The sequence below is a fragment of the Papilio xuthus genome, unplaced genomic scaffold (assembly GCF_000836235.2).
Source record: "Papilio xuthus unplaced genomic scaffold, Pxut_1.1 DF826945.1, whole genome shotgun sequence".
Lineage (NCBI taxonomy): Eukaryota > Metazoa > Arthropoda > Insecta > Lepidoptera > Papilionidae > Papilio > Papilio xuthus.
The window spans coordinates 2,014,845-2,028,996 of record NW_013531704.1 but is presented as its reverse complement, the minus strand read 5'-3'; the positions used below and the strand labels follow the sequence as shown (position 1 = coordinate 2,028,996).

The 14,152-nt window shown below is 35.5% G+C and overlaps 1 protein-coding gene across 2 annotated transcripts in view; it reads right to left on the bottom strand.

Annotated features, from left to right (window-relative positions):
• Ntan1 (N-terminal amidohydrolase 1) overlaps window positions 1–14,152 on the bottom strand; it is a 63,367-nt gene that overhangs the window by 42,391 nt on the left and 6,824 nt on the right. Inside the window, exon 2 of one of the 2 annotated variants that reach the window (XM_013316988.1) lies at window positions 9,919–9,941. The exons of the other annotated variant lie outside the window; for it this stretch is intronic. The gene's annotated coding sequence lies outside the window, so the exon portion shown is untranslated. The remainder of the gene's footprint in view (window positions 1–9,918; window positions 9,942–14,152) is intronic. 2 annotated transcript variants of the gene reach the window in all.

Here is a 14,152-nt window from a genome sequence, read left to right as displayed (position 1 = left end):
CTTTCAAATGCAGGGCAATCGTTCCAGAGGTTCGTGGACGAAATGACAAGAGGACTTGATTTTTGTTATTGTTATTTAGACGATTTTTTAATTTTTTCAAAGGACGAGTCAGAGCACAAAAACCATTTGCGTATTATCTTCCAACGTTTAAAGGACTACGGTATGGTCATTAACGTGTCTAAGTGTGTATTCGGAGCTCGAGAAGTGTCATTTTTAGGTTATCACATTTCCGCGATTGGCACCAAACCGCTAGACACTAAGATAGAAGCGATTAAAAATTTTCCCGTTCCTACGAACATTCGTCAACTACGGCGTTTTCTAGGAATGATCAATTTTTACAGACGTTTCCTACCGCGCGCGGCCGAATTGCAAGCACCACTAAACAAGTTATTAGTTGGAATAGTAAAAAACAACCAACCGATAACATTGAAAGATGAGTCACTCGATGCGTTCGAGCGCTGTAAACAATCCCTTTCAAACGCTGCATTATTAGCGCACCCGGATTGCCAAGCGAAACTCGCACTTATTACCGACGCATCGGACACAGCTATCGGCGCTGTATTACAACAATTCACAGATAACGCATGGCAACCGCTTGCATTCTTTTCGCGTAAATTAAGTCCATCTCAGGTTAAGTATTCACCTTACGACAGAGAATTGTTAGCTATTTATGAAACCATTAAATATTTTAGGCACATGTTAGAAGCTAGGCATTTTATCATTTATACTGACCACAAGCCGATCAGTTTCGCATTCCACGAACGGAAGAAAAACTGTTCGCCTAGACAGTATAGGCATTTAGATTATATTGCTCAATTTACGACGGATATCCGTCATATTTCCGGTAAGGATAATGTTGTTGCCGACACTTTGTCTCGTGTCGAAGCGTTAGATCAACCTCTAGACTTAGAATCTTTAGCTAAAAGTCAGGCTAATGACCACGAACTTCAAAAATTAATAACTGAAGGTTCGTCGTTACGTCTAGAAAAATTAACATTACCCGGGTGTCGTACTCCATTGTACTGCGACGTAAGTACACCGACATCTAGGCCGTTTGTAACAAAATATTTCCGTAGACAGGTCTTTGATTGTTTACATTCGTTGAGCCATCCAGGCGCTAATACAACAGCGAAGTTAGTCGCAGAACACTACGTATGGCCGAGTGTTAGGAAAGACTGTCGTGATTGGGCAAAAACCTGTTTAGATTGTCAGCGCTGTAAGATTACGCGACACGTTAACGCACCGCTCGGTACGTTTCATTTGCCCCGCGCGAGATTTAAATATGTACACATCGATCTCGTAGGGCCGTTGCCGTTATCAGATGGTTATCGATATTGTTTAACTTGCGTTGATCGCTTCACTCGATGGCCAGAAGCTATACCGATCGCGGATATTACAGCGGAGACAGTAGCTAAAGCATTGCTTTCGTGCTGGATATCTCGATTTGGCTGCCCGACGGACATCGTAACAGACCGCGGCAGACAGTTTGAGTCAGCGTTATTCCAACATCTCGCGAAAATAGCCGGATTTCAGCACAAGCGTACGACTGCTTACCACCCAGCAGCCAACGGTCTCGTTGAACGTTTCCATAGGCAGTTAAAAGCGTCCATAATGTGCCATGCGCCACAAAAATGGACCGAGTCTTTGCCGTGGGTATTGTTAGGGATACGATCGTCGTTTAAAGAAGACTTGAACGCGTCGTCGGCTGAACTTCTTTACGGGGAGCCTCTTAGGTTACCCGGCGAATTTTTTGATCCTGTAAGTAGCGGTACAACTGATGTCAGCGACTTCACCGCTCGATTGCGCACTTTTGCCCAACAGTTACACCCAACACCAGCCTCGCGACATGGTAGCAAAAGTGTTTTCGTTTTTAAGGACCTTGCCAGTACTGATCACGTCTTCCTGCGTGAAGACGCGGTGCGGGCGTCATTGCAACCTGCGTATACCGGTCCTCATAAGGTCGTTTCTAGAAATGACAAATCTTTTACTTTACTGATTAAAGGGAAGGAAGTTACAGTCTCGATTGATCGTCTCAAGCCTGCGTACATTTTATGCGACAATAATAACAGTCTCGCAACTAATGACGAACCTGTGACTAAGCAGTACACGACCCGTTCGGGACGTAAGGTGAAGTTTACCGATTTTTATCGCCCTTAACCAGGTCTCTGGAGGGGGGTGATGTAGGTGACCTCCTACATATTCCCCAAAATACTGTACAGTCACACATACACATACATAACACGCATACTACAACACTCACACATAAACACGGGTGCATGACGAGTGGTCGTCGTCACGTCTATTTGTTGACCTCTGATTGGCAAATTCGAATTGCAACGCACAGCCGAGCGGGGGTCACTGACCGGTTTTGCATACGCGCGAAACGAGAGTGGAGTTCTGCAGCGCCCGCGACATACCACGCTTTCGATTACGCAACTGGTTACTTTGTTATCCGAATTTGTGCATTTCTCTTTCTCCTACTTGTATTCTTCTTCTCAGTGTTGTACTCTCCTTCTTATTATTTGTTGTGGACTGTGAGTGATAATAAACTGTGTTGTGAATATAACTGTGCCTCATTTCACCTGTCGCCGCACTCACCCTTCACATCATCATCACTCGCACCTTCCCACACAGGAGGTGACACCACGTCATCCCCCTTCCCCTTCAGACATACTATTTTATAAAGATAGAAAGACAGGACAATATATTTTTGTACGAATGCAATATTCACAGGTATTTTTCTATGTCTCAATTTGAATTTGTTAAATGTGAGAAGGATTTATGATTAGACCTAAATTAAAAAAGCATGCTTATAAAACATAATTATATGATAATTTATTACGTAATCGGCGATATGAATATTATGTTTATTTATACTATTTGAGAAGATGATTGAGATGAGATGTTTGAGATGACATCTTTCATTATAATATTTCTGTATAAAATCAAATGATCATCGACATTTTCATTATTTAAATATTGATGGATAATGATATTCGTGATGCAAATGTCAAACACATTTAGGCATAACAATAATAAAATTGACAAAACATAATATCCTTAAAGTATAAATAAATTTTATAGTATCGCTAATATGACACATGTATAAAATATTAATTTTCTATGCTAATACAATGATGTCAACGTCCGATAACATTTGACTTAGAAGCAATCGATATTACATAATATGACCATTACTACATAAAATCCGTAAGGCGTAGTCACAAAATTATTTCAGTCTTGAGTTGATCCAGTACAGCCGTCAGACACGCTGTCTATTTACAATATAACTGGGAAGGTGTCAAAGTGCGTTCTAAATCAGACAGAGGTGTAATGCGAGCGAGCGTCAGCCAATCCACCGTCTCATAACTGGCTCATCCATCATCCAGGTGCGTCGAGCCGGACGCATTGTCCGGATTGTACCAGATTGTTCCGGCTACACGCGCTCCCCGGCACAGCCTGACTTATGACCGCATTACCGCAACAGCGAGCTTGACGCGCGTCCAATTATTAGACATAATCTATTTGCCCGTGTAAAATATGAATGAACCGGCCTCAACCCATTAATATGCACACATCCTACTCCGGTCACATTGAAGGGAGATAATATTCCCGGCGAATAAATCGTGGACGCGCAAAGCCGTCTAACAAATGAACCAGCCGCGGGAGAAATATTGCAAAAACGCTTTAAAATATGGCCTACATTGTTATGTGTCATCTCAGATTATTGAGTTGCAATATCTAATGTCAGTCCTTGTTGTTATAATATAAGCAGAAGTTTGCTTCGTTTATGCTTTTAATCTCAGATATATATTTCAGAGTACTTGCATTGTTCACTTTAAGTATTAAGACCTTGATACATTATAATAGTGTTGACCAGACACTTCGTCTGAGTCACATATGATTACATACAAAATTTAAGATAGCATTTGCTTCAATAGATCAAGGGTCTTGAAAAATTACCCATCCGCAATCCATCGTGCTTTTCATTTCTGCCTCCGTTGGCAAGGGTTCGACGAAAACAATCAAGAAAAATACATCCTTCGAAGATCCCAATCAACCGAAACAAATAGCATCAATTTATCTGGACTTCACAGAGCATGAACGTTATACGAATTTCTTTTCAACAAAAAAATATAGATAAGTTAATTTGCATACGTCCACAATACCATCGCTGGAGAATGTTAAAACCCATTCGGTATTTGAATAATGCCAAATTAATTCCATGCGCTGTCGTGCCATCGACAGGCGAGACAAGAAATATGTACTGTTAATTCTCTTTTGTCAAAGGTTCCCTAACTGGTCGGTATGCTACGGCGTTTGTGTTATCGTCGGCGATTTATTAAAATCTTTCACATCCGTGTGGTGTCGTCGAATTATGGACGTTTATTTATAAGTTGTGATTGCTTTAACCGATTGCGTTGGATTTGACGCTTATTAGAAGATGGTGCCATCAATAAAGACGATAAATATAATGGTGTTGATTTAACGTAAGTCCACTACTGCGTTTCTTGAGAGAAAGCAACTCGGTAACTAGCATGTGATAACTCTTACCGAAAACCTGACCGAAAGTTAAGAGTTACCATTAAATCTTTACTTTTCTTGCATTTAAGATTTTAGAGTAAATATTTTCAATAGAACTAGCACCGTATAAAACATTGTTATTATGAAATCTGATAAGGTATTTAAAGCTATGTAGCTTACTAACAAACAACATTATAAATCTAGCAAAGTAGAAACATTGTCCACAGCAAACGGTAACCACAATTCATTGCGCCTTTACTTCCAAGATATAACAAATTACGGATCAATTAAAAACACACGCAACTCAGTCTCTAGAGTATAACGGTATGGGACAATATTTACCAGCGTATGATAAGCTCTCAATCTTTTTCCTTCCATTTAGGTATCCATTCAAACTTCCTTCAACCGTGTTCAATGTTCATTATTCATAAGGTTCGATAGAAATTATAATCATACATATAAGTGTTATTTTAACCTATAGATTATTAACATATGGAAGTTAATTATAACGACATCAATTGCCTACTCAGCACAGGTAACGAGTACGCATAACCAAGGCAATAGCAATGAACTCGGAAGAACGCACGATCAACGTAATTAGGATTAATGTCCGAAGTTAGACCGAGTTAGCCGATAGCATGAATCATGATGCGGGCAGCTGACGAAATATCGCCGGACAAGGGACGAGCTTAGCTACAATACTGACACTTAATAAAGATTACTTAAATCTATTAAATTGAATCAAAATCTTAAAGAACAACGAAATGAAAATTACAAGTAAGTCAAATACTCGAAACTAAAGCAAACATTTTACACTTTCATCATAATACGTTGAATTATTTATTTTGAATTTTTGAGTTCATTAGAAGCTACATTTAAATTAATTTATTTGGATACAACAAATGGATATCAAAAATCTAATTTATTTCATATGCAATATTCCGGTTTATAGACAGGCGTATTATTTTCGCAAACAAATCACGCAATTATAAATGAAGTCCCCGCAAAGAGACTAAGCAATTTGTAACGCTTACAACTTAGATGTTAAGGGTGGACGATGTCCAGATACACTAAGCACTAAGCAGATTAAGCAACGACTTAAGTACGAAACCATTAATAATCACGAGGCATTCGGATTTGAGAGGTGCTTAGTTTACGAAGGCTTTAGAATGGCCTCAATTATTTATAAGATGTTAACAATTAATTCTATAAAGGACTATTAGGAGCCATTATTTATGCAATCAATAACAAAACTTCCGTAAGATTACCTTTCGATCAGAATATTACCAATCTATCAATACATAAAACATTAGGAAGATGCTACAAAATAATTAACGTAAATTGCAACTAAGAGGTATTTGAGTAAGCCGTTATTCAGCAGTCAACTAAATATAACTTAATTATGTTTCTGAAGAAAAAGGTATTGAAAATATTTTACCGAATATTTACCATTGATACGGCTGATGCTTTTACATCAAATGTTTCAAGTTAAAAACTATACGATCTAGCTATTTGACTTATCTATATAATGTTAAGACATTTGAAATATTTGAACAGACCAGCCTGTGTGTCAGTTTTGCGAAGAACGAGTTTTAGAAACCGTTACATTTTACGGTTTTGTCAAAGACGTCATATTTACACATGACAATATTTTCAATATCTCCAAGATTCTTAATTCGCTTATAATGAACATTAAATACTTGAATGTACGCAAGATTGTAAGAAATCATTGTTTCGAAACATTTCGAATGATTAACATTCACGATAGTGCTAACTGATAAATGCAACAGGAAATGTAGAGAACATAATACTTGAAAGTAATAAGTAAAGTTAATCGCATCGTATAAATCTATGGATAATAAATATTGTTCGATTCAAAAATAATTCCATCGATAATCTTAATAACAAATCTAGTATATAGATTTTCTCACAGTCCCATTACAAATGGAATCGATATTCAATTAAACTGAATTTATATCTCTTATAACTGGAGTGCTCGTGAGGGCAGGGCTACAAATCTGATTTTTAGGATGTATTGCTTGAAAATCATGCACGCTTGTTACAAAACAAAAAGGCTATAAACCATTTATAGAACTTTATCAGAAGCAAGATTCCGTTTTGTATTCCAACAAGTAAGAGGCAATCTTATTAATATTATAAATGCGAATATTTAGATCGATGTTTGTTAGAACGTATCTCCAGAACGGCTACACGGATGTCGGTGAAATTTAGCATAGTTGTAGGACATAGTCTGGAGGAACATATAGGCTGATTTTTTTTTAATTCCGCACGGACGGATTCGCGAGCGTTAGAATCAAATTACTTGAATATAAAGTTCTCAAATAAAATTGTTTAAACTTTCGTTGTATTTCTTATTTTATATCTTGCACAAATCAATCGTATGTTATATAGAGATCATATTTATTACTAAAATATATCATAAGTTCTTGTTAATCTTTATATATATAGTTCTTCTGTGAGTGTGTATGTCACTGAACTTCTCTCAAACGACTGGACCGATTTTGATGAAATTTTTTGTGTGTGTTCAAGGGGATCTGGGAATGGTTTAGATTCACAATTTTCATCAAATATTAACTTCATATTAATTTATTCAAATTAAAGACATGTAGACAGGACAACGTCTGTCGGGTCCGCTAGTTTTAATACATAATTGTTAAATTAATTGAACACTGGTGTTAAATTTACGACTAATTCCAATTAATTTTATTGCACTCCATTTCAAATGGTACAACATTACGAATTATAGATTTGAAAGTAAATAAACGTTATTTATATGTATTTGTATCGAAAGTTAGTGGGAACGCCCTAAGACACACCTACAGCATCTACCCCGTTATCAGCGCGGCGCGATGTTATACCCGCTATTAATCTTGATAGATATTGTAAATGTGTTTGTCGAAATCTGTTCGTTGAGATTAATTATTTTGTTTACGAAACGGTTCCTTATTGAAATAACATTCGAATAATAGTTTATAATTGATATTATAGATACGACAGAGTTTTATCTTCGATCACAAGTACGCTGTGTTTTAAATTACATTCTTGATAAGTTTCTATTTTCTAAAGACGGACTAGTCTTACAAGTCATAGTGGTATTCTTTGTGATGAAACTCATTGTAAAGACTAAAAGTATAATAGTTTACGAATAGTTATAATACACTAGCTTTTGCCCGCGATTCAGTCCACGCGGAATTACTAAAAAAACTTAGTATAAGATGTGTTCTTCCAAACTATGATCTTCATCTGTGTTTCAGCGAGATCCGTTGAGCAATTGACCTTGTAATAAATATCCATCCAAACATATGCATTTATAATATTCGTAAGATGATTAATATGAAAATATGAATATAAAGATTTAAAAAAGAACTGGGAAATATTGGAAGAATATTTATTCGTCCAATATTTCCTATAGATATCATCATCATCAGCTCACCATACGTCCCCACCGAGGGGCTCGGAGCCTACCCTAAGTTAAGGGTGATTAGGCCATAGTCAATCACGCTGGTCAAGTGCGGGTTGATTGACTACACACATATCTTTGAATTTCCTAACAGATATGTGCAGGTTGCATCACGATGTTTTCCTTCACCGTAAGAACGTCGGCTAAATGTACATATGTAAATAGGAAATCGAAAAACACATTGGTACATGACGGGATTCGAACCCAGGACCTGCAGATTGCAAGTCAAGTGCTTGACCACTGAGTCACCTACTCCTATAGATATATGTATAGTCTATATATAGACTATTTAGTCTAACAATACAAAACCTCGCATATGCATTTCTTGTTAACCGCAAAATGTATCAGAAATGGCGGTGCATAAATCGAGTAGCGAGAAAGAAGCGCACAAATGGCCACGACTACGGCTACACAATTTCTAAAACAAACCCGTATTGAAGATTATTCCGCTACCGTTACCGGGAAGAGCTTACCCACAACACGGCCCCTACTATTTGCTATACCAATTAAATTTCTTCAAACCAAAACTTTCTTATTAAACGACTATCTGTTATGTATACGCTATACATATTAGTAAAATCGGATTGTCTGTACGTAATATCAAAAAGTATTATTACGTACCGATGATATTTTTGAGTGGCTGATAAAAAAACAGTTTTTAAAATTTTGTCTGTCTGTACGTCTGCCAGCATGGTCGCTTTTGCTCCGGGTAATCTCCGGAACGACTGGACCGATTTTGACGGGAAGAAAGTTGATGCACGCGGGCATATTATAGGCTACATCTTTTTAATTCTGCGCAGAGGAAGTCGAGGGCGACCGCTAGTTTTAAATGAAATCTTTCATTTTATTGAACAAAGGATGCACATTTAACGCTCATACTATAAATTTTAATGTAAAAATATATCCATCATTGGATTGAATAGAAATATAAACGCCACATAGAAATGTATGGAAAAGTAGCACAAAATCCACTACTGTAAATATTTTTAGACATAGCAAAGAATCTTGTGAAATCAGATTAAAATTTAGTAGTACTTATGCCGTCGGCTTTTGCCTTTGAAAACATTATAAGCAAATAAACAGACATAAATTTTATTTTTACCTGAAAAGTGACTATTTTACGACCATCTACATATATCTTTATTCACGTCAATCCGGAATAACAACTGATTATAACACGTGATATGAAAACACCAAATTCATATTGCACTAAAACTTGCCTAGTAAATTGCAAGCGTTAGAAACCGCACATAAATATTTCATCTTAAGCAAACATTGAAACTGATTGGGACAAATCAATTTTATGTATACCATTCTCGGGGTAAGTTGCTTAATATTCACATATTATCTATAAAAACACTAAAGACAGAGGTAATGTTATGTTTTATTAAAGTTTAATTTAAAGTAAAAAAAATTGAAAGAAAATGAAATTATGTTTTAAACAAAGCAGTACATTCAATGTTAGACAAACCAAACAAATGGTAGCCACCACTAAACGGCTGTAATAGACATGTTCGCATCGAAACATTCAAGACAGGTACCGCAAAAAATAGGGCGATAGCGTGTTTGCGACGCGCATTATGCAGGCGTGCGGCACGACGGCGACACGACAACGGCACGGCAACGTTACCATGCAAAGCGACTTGTCCAAACAACGAAACAATAGTCAAGTCTATATTAGATCTAGGAAATGTTGAACAAAAAGCATGCATGTGGATTGAGAAAACAATAGACTAACTGGTTTCAGAGAAAATCTCTGTTTAAAACATATCGTCATCCCTTTATCATTGAGAAGAACAAAATCTGGAACACACATAGACTAATAATAAAGTTTTTATTTAAATTCCTGGCAGAATTATGGGCAAAAGCTAATGATTTCATAACTTTGAAAACTAAAGGTATCAAATGCTTACCATAACATCATCACGTGACTAGTCTGAAACAAAGATAAGAGGTTACATTACTGTCTGTTTAAAGTTTCGGTAGTGTAAACGCACGGCTACACACGACTCTTAAGATGCATGAGACAATGACAATAAAGCATCAAGAGAATAGGAAGTTATTAAGCAAGCAATCTCCATGCAAATAACTTGAGCGTGTCGTTACGGGTCCATTAAAACGGTTATAGACGCCTCTTGAACATCGCACCTTCGACTACATTACAAATAGTTTAACTATTATTGCCACTACACTTAATAGCTTTAGTGTTTTAAGCTTTAATGGAATATAAAAGGTACCATATAATAGAAAATAGAATTGCAACGTAACTGGATGGTGGCGTAGATATCAGTATTCTATGCTTGCTTTTTTATTTATTTATATTTTATGACTACAGTAATTTTCCGATATAATTATAATAGTAATTAATAAACACATAACCAATAATAGGTCCTCATAAATAGGATTTTAAAATAATAGCAAATTTTTGTTAATTCACAAATATTTTTATAAACATTGCAACTAATTTCTTGGCTTGTGTTATTAAAACCCCCGACCAAGTGATCGGATATCCCATAGTATTATAGCTATTGACTTTCTTTATCGGGAAGTTAGAAGATAGAGTAATTTCATTTCCAACTTCAAAGCTTTTTTATTGTGACAATTTTAGTAATTAAAGTAAAAAGAAAACTTAGCAAATATTTAAATAAGGCATATCAATATTAATGACGAAACACAATGCAAACTTGTGATTTTTATACATATTTTAAATTACTTGTATAATTCTACATTTCAATAATTTATAGCAAAGCAATATAACGATAAATAATGATTACGTAATAGTTATCAATCGAGTAATATATGAGAGACTGCGAAGCGTCGATCGGGTCAGTGACCACTTCAAAATAGCTAACAGTTTACTATAATTAAGAAGAAAACAAATGATTTTAACGAATTTGTATAGAAAGAAATAACTATGGATTTTAAAAGTTCTGGTAAACTATAAAAATGTATAGGTCTACCTTTATCGTGGTATTCCATGTTGCTATTGCCATTTATTCCAATGAATTCTCATCGAAAAAAAATATGATATGTTTTTCTACAGATGCTTGGACAGTGGAAACTCACTGTTAGTAGGGCTTGGATAATTAGGAACATCATACTTCTACATATATCGAAGTTATATCGAAAATATGGTAACATAAATCCGCCGGAGTAAACTAAAGACCGTTGAAAATTTCTTGATCATTACAAATCAACATTCGATATGCTGTAAATGCTTATAAACTTGTTATAATTTTTTTTCTAGTGTTACAAAAAAAAACAAAATAGATATCGAATAGCTAAAGATAAAACCCGGTAGCATGGCGCTTACTTTATTAGCGGGCAAAGTGAATTCTTATTTATTTTATTTGAAACGCCGGTGGCGCACGATCCTCTCACGAGTCAATCTAATAAATAGCTCTGGTATTACTTGAGATATAGTCGTAATAAGATATCCAGTAGCAAAATATGCACCAGTAGCCGACGATAATGGCAAGTTAGTACCAAAGGCGTGGATAAAGGAGTTGAAATAAAACGTAACTATTTCAATACGTATTTATTTTTCTAAAGAAAGAATGCAATTTTACTGCGTTGACTGTTCTAATAAATTTCGAGAACGTTCTAAGAAGCTTATTTGCAATTGGCAATATTCCTAAATTACTTTTAATACTCGCGTAATATTTCGTTAAAAAATGTCGTTGGGTTTAATTTTTTATACATCTTACTAATATTATAAATGCGAATGTTTGATGTTTGATAGAAGGTATTTCCAGAACCGCTGCATAGGCATAGCTGTTGAACATATCCTGGAAGGACGCATAGGCTGTTAATTATTTTTTTTATTCCGCGATGATGGTGTCACGGGATACAGCTAGTAAGTTAACCATGATAATTTCGAATGTGGTACGTATAGTTTCCGCGCGTACCATTCTTAAAACCCGCAAAGACAATCCACGCTCCGCCCACTCACTTCACCCGCGATGGTCTGACCTAATTGTTGTTAACTTTATTTAAATTTCTTTCTACCCGACAGCGAAAATTATAAAAAAAAAAATTGTCGAGCAAAATTTTACATTACCAAATTTTTACTGGTTATGAAAAAATAACCCCGTGATTGATAAAATGAAAAAAAAGTAGCCTGAGATTCGAACCGGTAAACTTACATATTACGGCAAACATACTAGAATACTGCGCCAAACTAGTATTATATATATTGTGACAAGGCAAAATTTGATATTAGTTAATACGTATCTGTCATATTCGGCGTGACAAACTTTTATATTTAAGCGTTATGACAGGAGAAGAAAAATATTGGGTTGCCCAGTAAGTTCGTGCCGCTTTATAAGGAAAATTGAAACCCTCTTCTCTTAAATTTTTGGAAATGTTTTAAAATTATATTGGTACGACTCTATACCTAAAACGTCTTTTATTATTGGATAAAATTTTAAAAATTAGTTTTTATCTCAACCAATGAAATGAAATTATTCACAATATAGAAATTTTTGTGACGTTTGATAATGGTGGAAATCCGAAAATGAATCCACTTCAGCTACAGTCTATTGTAAGCTTTATATCGAAAATCAGAACGAACTTTCCGGACAACCTATAATGTTAATACAAAGTGTCAAATGAATGTAACAGAAGTAGTTTATTTCAAATTGTATCCCAAGTATATAGAGATAGAGTTCAATTTTGTCAAATGTACCGATATTTTTGCGCACCTTGACTGCTTCGTTACTTATGACGCTGTGGCTGCTACGATATTTATGAGCATCTTGCATGTACTCATATATTTGACGCTGTGTATGTACCGATGTATTTGAGCAGGGTGAATGTATCTATTATTTTGAGGACTTTTGTTGTACCGATATAATTGATTACTTTTGGTGTACCTATATATTTGCATATCTTGTCTGTGACGATCTATATGACGCTGACTGTACATACTATAACTATCTATTCGCGTATGAACAATAGTCCATTCTTATACAATTTACCCGACCCGCAAACCAAGACAGCGCTGTCCGGATATTAATTTAGAAACAGCCGTCGGGGGAATCACGAGGTGATACCGTTTCCACCTACGGGTGTAATCTGGACAATTTGAGAAACGACTGAATGATCCCTACTAACTGGAACTGTGTAGTACTAGGGCATGTTGGAAAACGACTTATATGTAATTTGTCTTAGTAATGTTTTATAAAATCCTCCAAATTATATAACTTTTACATTAAAACTTACTCGTAAAAGGAGCAAAATTAAATGTTAATATGGCCATAGGTTTTATAGAGTTTATTGTTTTTTACAATAAATATAATAATTTATGCAACTTTCTTACATATTTTTACTCTTTTTTCACCAATTCGTTTTTCAAGCTGCCAACCTATGATAGTATGGCTTTATTATTAATATATCTGTATTAAAAACAAACCGGTGCGACCAAACAGTCGTACAGTTATATTAAACAATTAATTTCATTCGCATCGATTGAATTACTTTAGTAAATCTAAATATCATTCATCATTATTTACACGACATTTCATTAAAACATGCAAATACATTCAATAAGTCCGGTAATTTTACAGAATCAATTCTTAGTATTGGATAAATGAATTATGCATTATTAAATACTAGCTATCGCCCGCAACTCCGTCCGCGGAATTAAAAACTTAGTAGCCTATGTGTTCTTCCAGGTAATGTTGAACGTCAAAGCCAAATTATTGCCATATTTTTTTTTTATAAGAGAAGGGGGCGCGAACACCAAGGTGATCAACGACACCAATGGATATCTGCAACACCAGAGGAACTGCAGATGCGTTGCCGGCTTTTAGGGAATTGGTTTGATCGCTTCTTGAAGGCTTCATGATCCAATATTGTGGTGATTCAAACAAACATCCATACATCCATCCAAACATTTGCATTTATATTAGTAAGATAGTAAGGTGTTCAAACCGACGACCGATATTTAAAAGCCGTATACAAAGTTTCTATTCCCAGTGTTCATTTTGGAACTGAATAGAAGGATATCGCATATATTTAAATAATTAACTTGAACATGGATATTGTCGGATGTAACTTTGTATGTTAATATGGACATCGTTAAAATGCAACTTCTTATAGATTTTTTGCTGTCGATTGTCGTTAGGGAAGTAGTTTGTTTTTTTT